This window comes from Excalfactoria chinensis, chromosome 1, assembly GCF_039878825.1.
Source record: "Excalfactoria chinensis isolate bCotChi1 chromosome 1, bCotChi1.hap2, whole genome shotgun sequence".
Classification (NCBI taxonomy): Eukaryota; Metazoa; Chordata; class Aves; order Galliformes; family Phasianidae; genus Excalfactoria; species Excalfactoria chinensis.
This window is the reverse complement of record NC_092825.1, coordinates 177,955,549-177,968,237: the sequence shown is the minus strand read 5'-3', so window position 1 is coordinate 177,968,237 and position 12,689 is coordinate 177,955,549. Positions and strand designations below refer to the sequence as shown.

The 12,689-nt window shown below is 37.6% G+C and overlaps 1 protein-coding gene across 19 annotated transcripts in view; it reads left to right on the top strand.

The window, feature by feature from the left end:
* Positions 1 to 12,689, top strand: part of DLG2 (discs large MAGUK scaffold protein 2) — a 981,657-nt gene that overhangs the window by 198,939 nt on the left and 770,029 nt on the right. The window lies entirely within an intron of this gene.

The window sequence follows — 12,689 nt, the reverse complement described above, 5'->3', positions numbered from 1 at the left end:
TGCTTTAATACAGATTCTTTTTTTACTTCTAAATATGTCTTTTGGCTCCATGCTTCATAATGCACCCAAGGTGTATTATTGTGGCATAACACTGCACATCCTGTTGTGCCGTATGTTCCAGCAGATGTTCTTCAGAATTATTTTTCTACGATTTGAAATTAATTTCAGTGGATTTCTTAATTATGTAAGGTTCCAATTCTTCTGCAATTCAAAATGTAAGGCTCTTATGATTTGAACATGTTTTATACATACACACACACACACAATTGCACGTTAATTTTTATAACCAGTGTCTTCATTCCACAAATGCAGATATGTCTTGTTAGTATTAATCCATAGCCATGTAATGAACAACAGAACTGAAATTAATGTTTAAGCCAAGATCATTAAAAAAGTAGAAAATATCTAGTATGGCACTTTTAGAGCTTCAGGGGAAATTTGTTATATGCGATCTATTTCATCCTACCACTTGTCATCCTTTTTCACAGATGATCCTGAAGGGGAATTTTTGAAAGTGTAGGAACGTTTTTTAAAGGAATTTGCCTGCCTCGAAATAAAATCTCAGATACTGGCCAAAATAATTTATCCCAGTGTAGTGATTCACGTGCAGTTTTGCTACTGATTTGATGACCTTATTGACATAAGTTTTAGATGTATCTTTAAATTATTATTTGTTCTTTGTCCAGTTCGATCTTGTTTTTATTGCAAAGAATGAAGTTATACCTTTTTGTTGGTGTGAAGAGATTGAAGTGTTACAATTCATTGGCCAAGAAGAATTAATTAGGAAAATCTGTTTTGTAAATCTTCTAGATTTTCTGTTTTAATGGGACGATGTTTACAAATGAGTCTTTAATGTGTGTGGTTCAAAATTCATACAAGGAAATCAGAAGACTCCCTCTGAAAGTGATGGGCTTGGAGCAGAGTTTAAAAACAGTGAAGAACGAATCTGTTTCTCCTTAATGCTGATCATGCTCATGTAAATGTTTTTACCTATTTATTAAAAAGGAGATCTGAGTGAAATAAAGCAAAGCAAGATTTCCACAGAGTCTTCATCTGCAGTGTATGTTGTGGGATGATTACTATTTAAATGATAATAAAGTGGATCAATGTAAATAAAGCAATGAACTGAGTGAAAAAAAATTCAGAGCCCCAAAACTGCAGAAAAAGTTGGGGAGAGTGAGTTTAATCCATTTAGAATTTAGATGTGACACAAACAGTTTTTCCAGCATTCAGAAACCAAGCATTGGATCCCAGAAATCATGGAATGTCTTCACATTTATGTATTTATTTAATGTATTACATTCCTTGTGTTTGTCTTCTGGTTTGGAAGCCTTTTGGGCTTCCATGCTTATGTTTTCCAAATACTTTTGTATAACCTGGAGAGCAAGAAAATGGCTTCTGTTTATTCATTAAAATGGAAGTTCAAATTCTTGTAACCTATGACTCAAACATCTGTGGCTCGAAGGAAAATACATAATAGTTAGAGGGAATTGTGAGACTTGGCTAATTTGCTCAAATAAATCATAAAGTTTAAGACCGAACAACTTTTGCTCTAAGAAATATGTATGCCACTTCCACTTGGATGTACAGACAGCTGGCATAAGTGTTCTCATTTTTTATTTAAGAAAAAGCAGCTAGGGAGCCTGCTGTTGCTCACATCAAATATTTCTTTCCACCTGACCAAAATCCTTCTCAATTCCTCATCCTCACAAACTCAATAGGCATAGGTCTGAAAAATAAACTCTGAGAAATAATGTGCCTCTCTGGAAAGCCTCACTTGTCTCTGTCAGATCATGCTTTGTGTACCAATGAAGCTCACAGGTGAGTGGTGAAGGTTATTCCAATGACTGCTTGCAAACACTATAAACCATGTCACCCTCTGCGGTGTTCTGTAATTTTACATATGCTTTCACAGGTGGGAAGTAATTTTTTTTGGACTTCTTAATTCTCTTTAATGAATCACAGATTTTGAAAATCTTACAAATTACTAAAAACATCTAGAACTGTTTCATACCATAGTGTGTTGTTTTTCTGGCTTGTTTTTGTCAGCATCTCAGATCCTTTAATCTCAGTGAAGGAAAGTCTTTAAGTCCCACTGGGAAGTCAAGAATCTCCCTTTACCAGATCAATTCATTGTCTCCTTTCTGTAGATGTTGGATTACGATAATCAAATTACTACAGATTGCAGACTACCAAATTAAGTTCTCAAACTGCTGACAACTTAAATACTGTCACATGTTAATGTTATTACATCACTGAAAGTCAGAGTCATCTGCACCCAGAAGACACATTAGATTGTTGTTTGTGCTTTACTACCCATCTGGTGAGTAGCTAATTATTTGGCCCCATTCCAGTAGGGTCTAACAAGCACCTGGCAGAGAATGTGCATCTGTTTCATTTTGCCATTGCAAAGGAACATTACATAGCCTTTCTGGTTATCACTGTTTAATTATAAAATTGTGTCTGATTGGCAAGAGTGAGCTTGGGTCAGTATCTTGAATAGGACTGGGTATCTATTAAACCTACTCTACTCAGGCTTCTTGTATCATCAGCAGATACAGGCATGTTTCTGTAGTTAGCTCTTCAATGAGTTGCCTCCCTGGACTCAAGTTAACATTTGTGGATATCTTCCCGTCTCCTCATTATCTAATTAATTTATCAGAAGAATTTTCTGAAGCATCAGCTACATAGAAGCCAAAGTCTTTTGGGTAACATGTTGAAAGATGACCAGTGTATTTCAATTTTGAAGTCAATTATGGTAAGGAATTTCTATCTTGTTCTGAATTTTGTATGGGAAGAATAAGTCAGTTAGCCCCAAAGCATTATACTGAGTTACCCATAACAATCACCTTTCCCTTCCAGCCCAAACTACTCATGGGATAATTCTCTTAAACATTTCAAATATTTTTTCACTGATTTGGAAGATACATCTTGAAAGACTTCTAATGTACCTCTGCACCTCCTATCACCTGCCACCAGACTGACATGGAAGAAATGGAATGGGTTGGAAGGAACCTTAAAGAAAGATCATCCTGAAGCTTAGTCCTCAGACATAGTATTCTAGCTGTGTGTTTTGTCCCACCATGTTTCTGTGACAGCAAAAGCTCATAGTTTTCCAATTAGATTGTTGGGACTGTTGTAAGGCCCAGTTTGCTTTACATCTGAGTATTCATGACTTGACATGTTTAGGGTCTGGGAACAGAGCACTGAAAATGCTGAAGTACATTTTCCAAGAGGGAATGGCTTGAATAATGTATAAGTGTCAAAGAATGTTTGTTTAGAGTATGAGTCTCTTCTTGATACAATTCTATTCATTTCATTTATATTAGTTTACATTGTGATTTGGGATTTATACAAATGCTCGTATTTACATGTAGATAACGTCTTCTGTTAGCTATGGAGTATTTGTGGCCTGTGATATGCAGAAGGTCGTGCTATTAAAGCCCCCTTATACCCATAAAAAACCTACAAAATCTGTCCCAAATGCTTCAGAAGTCCTATGAGGAAATGAGAAGAACACCATGCGCCTTGTGTGAGCCGCTACCTGCTGTGAATAGTAAGTACCCAACATGTAGTTAAATTGAACAGGATGTAAACAACTGCCAAGGTGAAATTTGTTTGTAAACTTCAAGAAAAATGATTAACAAATTATTTAGTAAATAATTCATAGAGAAATTTTTAGTATCAGATCTAATAAAATCTTTTTTTTTTTTTTTTTTTTTTTTTTTCTTGGGGTGGTGGTAGAGAAAGAGTTGGTTTGATTTTATGGTTGGGTATTGTAGCATCTCTGCTGCAATTAATCCAGGCAGTATGCACAGGCTGATGACTAGCTTGCATGTATGTACTGATGAAAAGGTCAGCTGCTGCCTCCTGAGGAGCTAGAAGGTTTTAGCTCTGTCTATTTTGCCATCGACCAGGGTAATAATAATAGTGCATCTGTTCCTTCTCCATCCAGCCGTTAATCTCGCTGAAGTCTTAGCTGAGCGGCAGTGCATACCATACTTTAGAGTATGGGAAATGTGTCATTGAGGAAGAATGGCCTATAGCACATCTGTAGATGAGTGTGGAGCTCTAAGAAAGACATGGAGCTCTTGGAGTGGGTCCAGAGGAGGGCTACTAGGATGATCAGAGGGCTGGAGCACCTGTCCTATGTGGAAAGGTTGAGCAAGCCAGGCTTGTTTAGCTTGGAGAAGAGAAGGCTCCAGGGAGACCTCATTGTGGCCTTCCAGTATTTGAAGGGAGCACATAAACAGGAGGGGGAATGGCTGTTTATGAGGGTGGGTAGCGATAGGACAAGGGGGAATGGTTTTAAACTGAGAGAGGGGAAGTTTAGGTTAGATATTAGGAAGAAGTTTTTCACACAGAGGATGATGATGCACTGTAACAGGTTGATGTCAAACAGTGATGTGACAAAAAGAAACTCAAGCCAAGGAGCAAATATTTAAACCAACTCTGGCTAGAGGTTCCTTAATTTTCATTTCCTGGAGAAATTCTCTTTCTCTTTTATCCTTCTCATCTTCTTTTCATCTTCTATGGGATCAAGAGCAATTGTTCTCAGATATGGTTTGGGACAGTTTCTAGACCAGTCTCCCCTTGGCAGTAGCTAAGCATGAAAAGACAGCAGCATTCTGTAGGAATACTGAAATGGTATAATTAGGATTATCAGCAGGAAGAATCCTTTCAGGTAGATCTATTTCCAGTTTTACCATGAACCCAGTTTCATTCATTTTCACACACTTAATTCTGCCTTTCTCTGCTGGAGTAGAGTTCCTGTTACATTTGTGCAGAATGATGATTTCTAATTAAGCACACTTGCATATTTTCAGCATTAGTAGATGAAAATGACAATAAAAATAATTTTTCTTTTGTTTATATTTCTGTTTTAGATAGTAAAAGACACCAAACTTGCTTCCTTAAAGTACAGTAGTCTGCTTTTCAAGTGGAGATGAGCATTCTGAGACAAACTCACTGCCTTTCATTTCTATATATTATGTGAGACGTAACAAAAAAGCAATTACAAATTAAAAACAAGTAAATAAGTCTTCTCATGGTCACATTACGTACACATTTGTGAACCTCAGGTAAACAACTCTGCTCCCAGTAGAGCAGTAGTTCTGAGCTCCAAATGCCCCATTCCTTGTGCAAAATATTTTTTTTAAGCAACGCTATATTAAAAACATAAAAACAACATATTAAGTGGCATCCCATCACTCTGACAAAATGCCTTTCTATTTTTTTTGTTTGTTTGTTTTGTTTTGTTTTGTTTTGTTTTCTTCTTTTTTTTCCATGTATGACTCATTGTTATTTCTAGAACTGGAGTATGTATAAAAATAGAAAGGAGTAGGTAGTATATGGTAGAAAATTCTTGCTGTCTGGGTAACGCAGGAATCTCTGTGGCACTTGGCCAGAGCTTTGCAGACAGGTATATGCCTGAGGCATTTTTACTATAAAATACTGAAATTGAATATAAAACATATCTGATGGCAAATTGAGACTAACTTGATTTTCATTAAGATTAAAATGCCTTCCTGGAGCAATAAATATTAATTGAAATATACCTAATTCTCAGACCATGTAGATCTAGATTTCTCTTGATTGACTTATTCACTCAGCCAAAGTAGCCAAGTTAAGAGCACATTCCCATTTGATATGAAAGAGAGAGAGAGCCAGAACCTGTGGAAGTTCCTGTCTGTTTCCATCACTTACCAGAACAGTAGGGCTGTCTCCCAATAAGGTGCCCCAGTTACATGTCTTAAGAATTGTGAATCGAGCCCAGCACTTATAGTAGGAGCTGTTATACTATGGTTTGCTCAGGAAAAAATCCTCTTTTAACTAGTAGAAACATGATGGAAGAGCAATTTTCCAACTGGACATATAAATGGTGTACTTAGATTTATAATAATAATTCAGATCCTTATGAAATGCCTATTCCATAAGCTCTGAGCAGCCACATGAAAAAATTAGATGTTATGTTAGTGAAGATGTTATCTATGCTTAGCCTTGAGATTTCAAATATAATTTATCATATACGTTCATGATTAGTAAGCAGTGTGCATAATGAACAACCTTTTAATCCATATATTAATAAAAATGAGTTATCTAAAGATTGCATACAATCTCCTGAGTTAGCTCTGCGCTTCCTTATTTGGGATAAAGAATGAGTGTGTAGAATGGGCTTGAAGGGATTCAGCAGAAATTGCATTTCCTCATAGGCTACTGTGCAGGGCAGAGTTCTGCTTTTAAGTGTGGGACTTTTCACTTTTGGTTCATTCAAACCCTTTCTTCTTTTCCCTCTCTTGGAGTAGCTCCTAAACCTGGGAATTCCCACATGCAATTGCAATAATTTCTGTACAGGGGATGCTTCCCAATAGAGAACTTTTACAAGTTTTACAGTCTTTTTCTTGCCCCCTAGGTTCAAACTAGTGGTAGCCTTTTATTCCACCTGGATGCAGGAAGATGCAAGGCTAAGAGCCAACATCTTACCTTGGTTCATAGTTATACAATATGCTTACTTGGGAGACTGAATCTTTCCTGAGTTGAGGCCAAAGAACTCTATTTCCTACCAACAGACCCTCAGATTTTCTAGGCAAGCTGGCACACTACCTGTAAGCAAATTGTTGATTCTCTGCAAAATATGCACTTAAATCAAAAGTTGGTCTAATACATCAGAAATATTTGTGTATGCCAATTTCTACAGTGCATTTTTTTTTTTTCTTTTTTTTTTCTTTTTTGGCCTGTACCTAAGCTTAATTACAGCTTGCATCTCCATCCTGTTCAACAGGAGCATTTGGCTTTGATGGTATGGCATTTGTGTTCTGAAGTAAAGCCTTCCTGGACTAGCAACACAATATCCTTGGTTAAGAGGCCCTGAGAAGAAAATTTTAGTGCCCTGATAAACAGACAATTTTGGTTACTCACAGTAAACAGTTAAATTTATCCTGTTGATTCACTCCTTACTCCACTAGTATTGAGAAAGATTGCATTTTGGGAGTTTAGATCATTTTCTTTATTATTTCATCAAGATGGTAAACTGAAAATATTCAATATAATTACATTGTACAAAATTTGTACTTGCATAATATTTGAATTGTAAACGTTTGCACTTTAAAAAGATGTATTATAGTAACTCAATTCTCCTACCTCCAAAAGACATTTAGCTTCTATATTATTTACCTTGCTGATACATAACAAATATTCCTACAGTTTCATTCCAGAATAAATCTCCTGAACTTGTTTGTGTAGACTGTATATTAAAATGAGAAGCTCGGGGAAATACTTTCATGACTATTTTCTCAGAGGCGGGCAAATAAGTTTCTAGCTGCAACAACAAAGCTGAAGCAGTATGGAAATATTTGTGTATGTTATTCTGTATACACTTCTTTCGCTGGTTCCAGAGACCAGGAATAGATGGCTGAGAGCCACAACTTAAACTGTAAGTTCACTTGCATAGACAGACAGGCAGTGTCAGATAAAATTGATCGACTTCACGTTTAGAAAAGTTTGTGGACATGGAAATTTACTCTGGGAAATATTATTCTCTATTCTCCATGCCTCTGTCTGCTGCAGCAATTAAAATACATCATAGTGAATTTCAATTCCAAATGAATCCCTGTGTTCATGTGTGGAGTCTACACACATGTGGACAATCAAAATACTTCATTTACTGTAGGTTCTAAACTCTTTTTGATGGAGAATTTGTCAGTATGGCTGATGCTGTTTATCTCTGAAGAAAACACCTAAGGCTTAATTCAATTGCATGTTTGTGACTGTGCAGTATTAGAAGGTCATGATCTACTCAAAAGTGGTAGGTTTAATGAGAGACCTCTTCCCCATTGTGTGGCAAGTCAGCCATATTACCCTAAAGCAGCTCAAGTGGCTCTAGACAGCTGCTCATGGGAATGGAAATGCAGAAGATCCGGTGAAAGCCTGATTCTTTTTTATGCTGTTGCTGGGGAAAATGGCAGAGGGAGAAGTGGACTGAAAGAATAGACTTATGTCAAAGCTTTGAGGTTGGTTACATGTTTCTGTCTTCACTCTCTGGCTTCTCTTTCTCTCTGATTGTTTGTATTTCCTTGGTTCACTATTTAGATACTTGATAAAGAAAACACAGTGCACATAGATCAGGACTTTAGTTTACCTGTCTGCAAGCCCAGGAGTCATCTTTCAGCTTCTAAAATAGGGCATTTTTCCTTCTCCATTTCTTCTAGTTTGACCTGCACCTTTGGCTCTCTTGCCAATTACTATCAACTGAGGAAGTAGAAAGGGATTTTCCTTGTTAAGAGGGATTCTCAGGGGCAAAGAAGAATGGCTCAAGTCCTCTAGATATAGCAAATAGAGATGAGTTCTCAGATACTTTGAAACCTATAAATATGAATTTTCAATTCATATCTTTCTTCAGGCATTATGGGAACAGAGGTTTGGCTTGGCTCTGCCAAGCTAGTCTATCAGTATACCCAATGGTTTCAGGAAGATTATAAGTGCACAAAAAGTACATTCTCAGGACATCTCCCAGTTTCCTGAAGTCTTTAATTCTGGGATTTCTTGAAACTTTCAATTTAACAGCTTTCAATCATTTCTGGGAGGATGTGATAGGAACAATCTACAGAACATGGCTCTGTGTCCTGAAATGAACTCTCATTTGGCTTCTCTTGCAGATAAAATATTGAGCTGAAGGAGTTAGGCTTGTTCAGCCTGGAGAAGAGAAGGCTGAGGGGTGACCTCATTGCAGCCTTTCAGTACCTGAAGGGAACCTACACCCAGGAGGGGAGTAAACTCTTTGAAAGAGCAGACAATAGCAGGTCTAGGGGAAATGGATCCAAGTTGAAGGAGGGAAGATGTAGGTTGGATGTTAGGGGGTAGTTCTTTACTAGGAGAGTGGTTAGGCCCAGGAACAGGCTGCCCAGGGAGGTTGTGGATGCCCCGTCCTTGGAGGTGTTCAAGGCCAGGTTGGACAGGGCCCTGGGCAACCTGATCTAGTGGATGTGTATGTTTGGTGGCCCTGCTAGGCAGGGGGGTTGAAACCACATGATCCTTGAGGTCCCTTCCAACCTGGGTGATTCTGTGATTCTGTGAGCTGGATGAACTGACTCAGGTAATTCCTAAGTTTTAAATGTCTTTATAGACTTAGCCAGGCAGTTTTTTGAATGCCTGTAAACATTTAATATTCATAGATCCTAGCACCAAAGGTTTCAGCAACTTCAAGAATGTTTTTTGTGCCTTTCTAATTTAATCATGTCCTTCTCTGAATGAAATGCCCTATATGGAGTAAGGGAACAACCACATATACAGCTCAGGACTGTAGAAGATCTCTGTGTTCCATAGGAATAGGTGTTTATTTGTTTCACCTTCTTCTAGACTTTTCCCTTATGAGTTAAAGAAGCTTTCTTTTTCCTGTATTTCCTTCTACCATGCCTCACTGTCATTCATATGGAGAGGGAGGGGGAGAAATCTCATTCACTCTATCACCAGATGGCAGAGAAAGGATGCTAATGCGGATGTTAGGGCATGTATGTATGCTCATGCATATGCTGCCATACACTTGTTCAAATTGCTGGTGAGTGAGTCAGTCTTTGGCTGCATTAGGACACCATCATGCCCAGAAGCTTTACATGTGGTTTCTGAAAAAGATTTGAAATGCTACTTAGCCCTCAGCTGGGAGAAAATTCCATATCATTTTTCTGATACAACAGCATTTGCTCCCTAAGCCAAGAACTACTGTGCTGTTTCTTTTCTTTCTGGTGGGGTCCAGGTGCTATCACAGAGGGAACACCATGCAGTGGTCAGCACATCATGAGTTTCATAGGGAGAATGTATCTGACTTGATATCTAATTCAAGATTAATGGAAGAAAACAACACCTCCTGCCCAAATGGGAGATTAGGATCATTTGAAAAAAGCAAAATCATAGATCATGCAGAACACTGACAAAATAGGCTATACAAACTGTCCAGGAGGAGGTAATAGAGGAAGGTCTGTGACCCTGCTGAGTGTTATGCACTAAGCTCTGAGCCAGCACTGACCTGAGAAGACAGTCCAGATGGTGCAAAGATGCAGGTCAGAGCTGCACAAATATGAGCAGGTTGGTAGATTGTCTCTGGAGTTTTTATTTATTTATTTATTTATTTATTATTATTTTATTTGACACAAAAATTGAGCCACCTGTATATGATCAGGACTGAGCTAACCTCTTTGGAAACAGCTCAGGTATTTTTCATGTTGCAGGTTGTGCAGGTACAGGTTTAAAAGTGAACTAGGTGCATCCCCACTCCTGGTACAGATAATACAGCTCAGTGTAATTAAGTAAGTGCAGACTGCATTAATTATTAGAAACAGGAAAGGCAAGATAGTGTTGTACTGTGTTGTTTTTTTTTTTTCTAAGAAAACACAAAAATAGTTCAGAACTTGGGGTTTCACTGTAGTGCTGAATTTCTTTTCATATAAATCTTGATGAGATTTGCTCTTGAATATCACTGTGACATTATGGAAAATCATTAGACATTGCTCTCTCTTCCTTAAGGGCCACATGGCAGTCTATATTAAAAGGAAAATAAATGTAGCAGCAAGTTAACAGCATAGTAGAATTGTAATCCCTGGCATCCAGACATTTCCAGCATTATGACCCTTGATTAATCTTTATAACAGAAAGGAAACAAGTACTAATGAGTTTGTTTATTACCATTAATATATTTTTATAGTTGCCTCTAATTCTTAGAATGTTAATTACTTTCTGTGCTTAATCCCACTGATGCTGAAATATTTTTTTCTGGAGGCTATGTCTTTAAGACTTAGTGTTGATTCTCACACAATTTAAGTTGACAAGGGCTCCAGCAATATAAATGGGAACAAAGAGCCTGGTTTCAAGGTCTAATTTGGTTGGGGCTTCTGTATGGCTGGTGTAGGACTGCTTACAGGCACTTTGGTGGTAACATTCTCACCATTTCTGTGTTAATACTGAAGTATTTTGAACAAGTCATTGCCAGAAGGCAATGCAATTCACCATACTTTAACCCAATTCAATCTTTGTGGAGTGAAAATTTTAGTTATTTATGGGTTTTCAGATCAGAGGTTTATTTTTTAAGGGCATTCATACAGAATGTTTACTTTCTTGTTTACTATGCACAATTCCAACCTGAGTTCTTATCTAAGATCCTTTGCACATTTTATCATGGAATCATAGAATCATTAAGGTTAGACAAGACCACGAAGCTTATCTGTTCCAATGTTCAACCATGCCCACTAAGACATGTTCCTCATTGCCACATCTCTATGGTGCTTGAACACCTCCAGGGACAGTGTCTCCACCACCTCTGTGGGCAGCCTGTGCCAATGCACTATCACTCTTTTAAAGAAGCAGTTTTTCCAAATATCCTACCTGAACCTCCCTGTCTAAACTTATTACCTCTTGCCCTACCGCTCCTCATAAGGCCTGTGCTCCAGACCCCTGTGCTCACAGCTCTTTTGCCCTTCTTTGTACATGCTCAGCTCTTCATTGTCTTTCTTGCAGTGAAGGACCCAAAACTGCACACAGTACTGCAGTATACTGCAAACTGGGGAGTAACTCAGAAGTCCGAGTTACCTGTGCTTTAGAGTTAATGATATAATTTTCAGTTCTACTTGTGATGGAAAGGAAAAGTGGAGATAGCAATGCCAGTTCAGAGAAAACCTTATTTTTTACCTCCTTATTCCAAAGGTCAGTGTTGGCTGTGGTAATGTTAACAGCAACTTAAAAGTACTCCTGTAGTTTCCAGAAAGATTAGAAACAAGGAATTGAATCTGGAGTTGGCAGGGTCCATAGGTTAGACTACAGGTCATGTATGTTTAGTGCATCTATTCCAATGAAGGGTTGTTCTTCTCACTTCAGTTTATCAGCATCCAGTATTCCTGTTCCAGGAATATGCTCTATGCAACGTTGAAATTTTGTGGTTCCCCACTATTTATTTATTTTTAATTTTAAAGGATTCAATTATGCAAATATTAAGAAATGATCATCCAGACACCTTGTTTTGTCAATTGTAATAGGATGATCTAGTTTTAAATAATAAGAAAGGCTTTGATATTGCTCCAGCAATCAAACATAATTGAAATGATACTTTTACCCTTTTGAAGTCATTCTGTTTGTTCAGTTTTTCCTTGAAAGCATGAAAGAATTCAAGGCATTTGTATAAAACACTATTATTTCTTAAAATCTCTGAATGCTTAATGGCTCTGTGTTTGTAGATCCTGGTTAACAGAAGAAAAATGAAGGCAGCATTTTACTTTTAACTGTTTATTTGTGAAGTTACTTTCCTAGCAGCTGCTGATGCTTTTTCTCCCACAAATTTTTATAGTTACCTACTCCAATATACCAACCAGAAATGACTATATTAAAATCAATGTGTGTATCTTTCAGAGGATTTAAGATGTTTCCATCATACACAGTTTTTGGATAGTTTATGTGATAATTTCCCCACCAGTCACATGTGCATGTGTATTACTAGGCAATTTTCAGATGTGAGGCAGCAGCAGACTTAGGCTTTGCATGAGTCCATGTTAAATAGTTCTTCAGCTTACCTTTGACAGGATGCCTTCACGTACAGTTATTTGCTTAGAATCTAAAACTTAAGAAGGAAAGATGTTTCAGGCCAAGATATCCGTGCGAGTGCTAAAGCTTTTATTTATTTAGCGTAAGATGGTGTTAATAACATTTAGCTC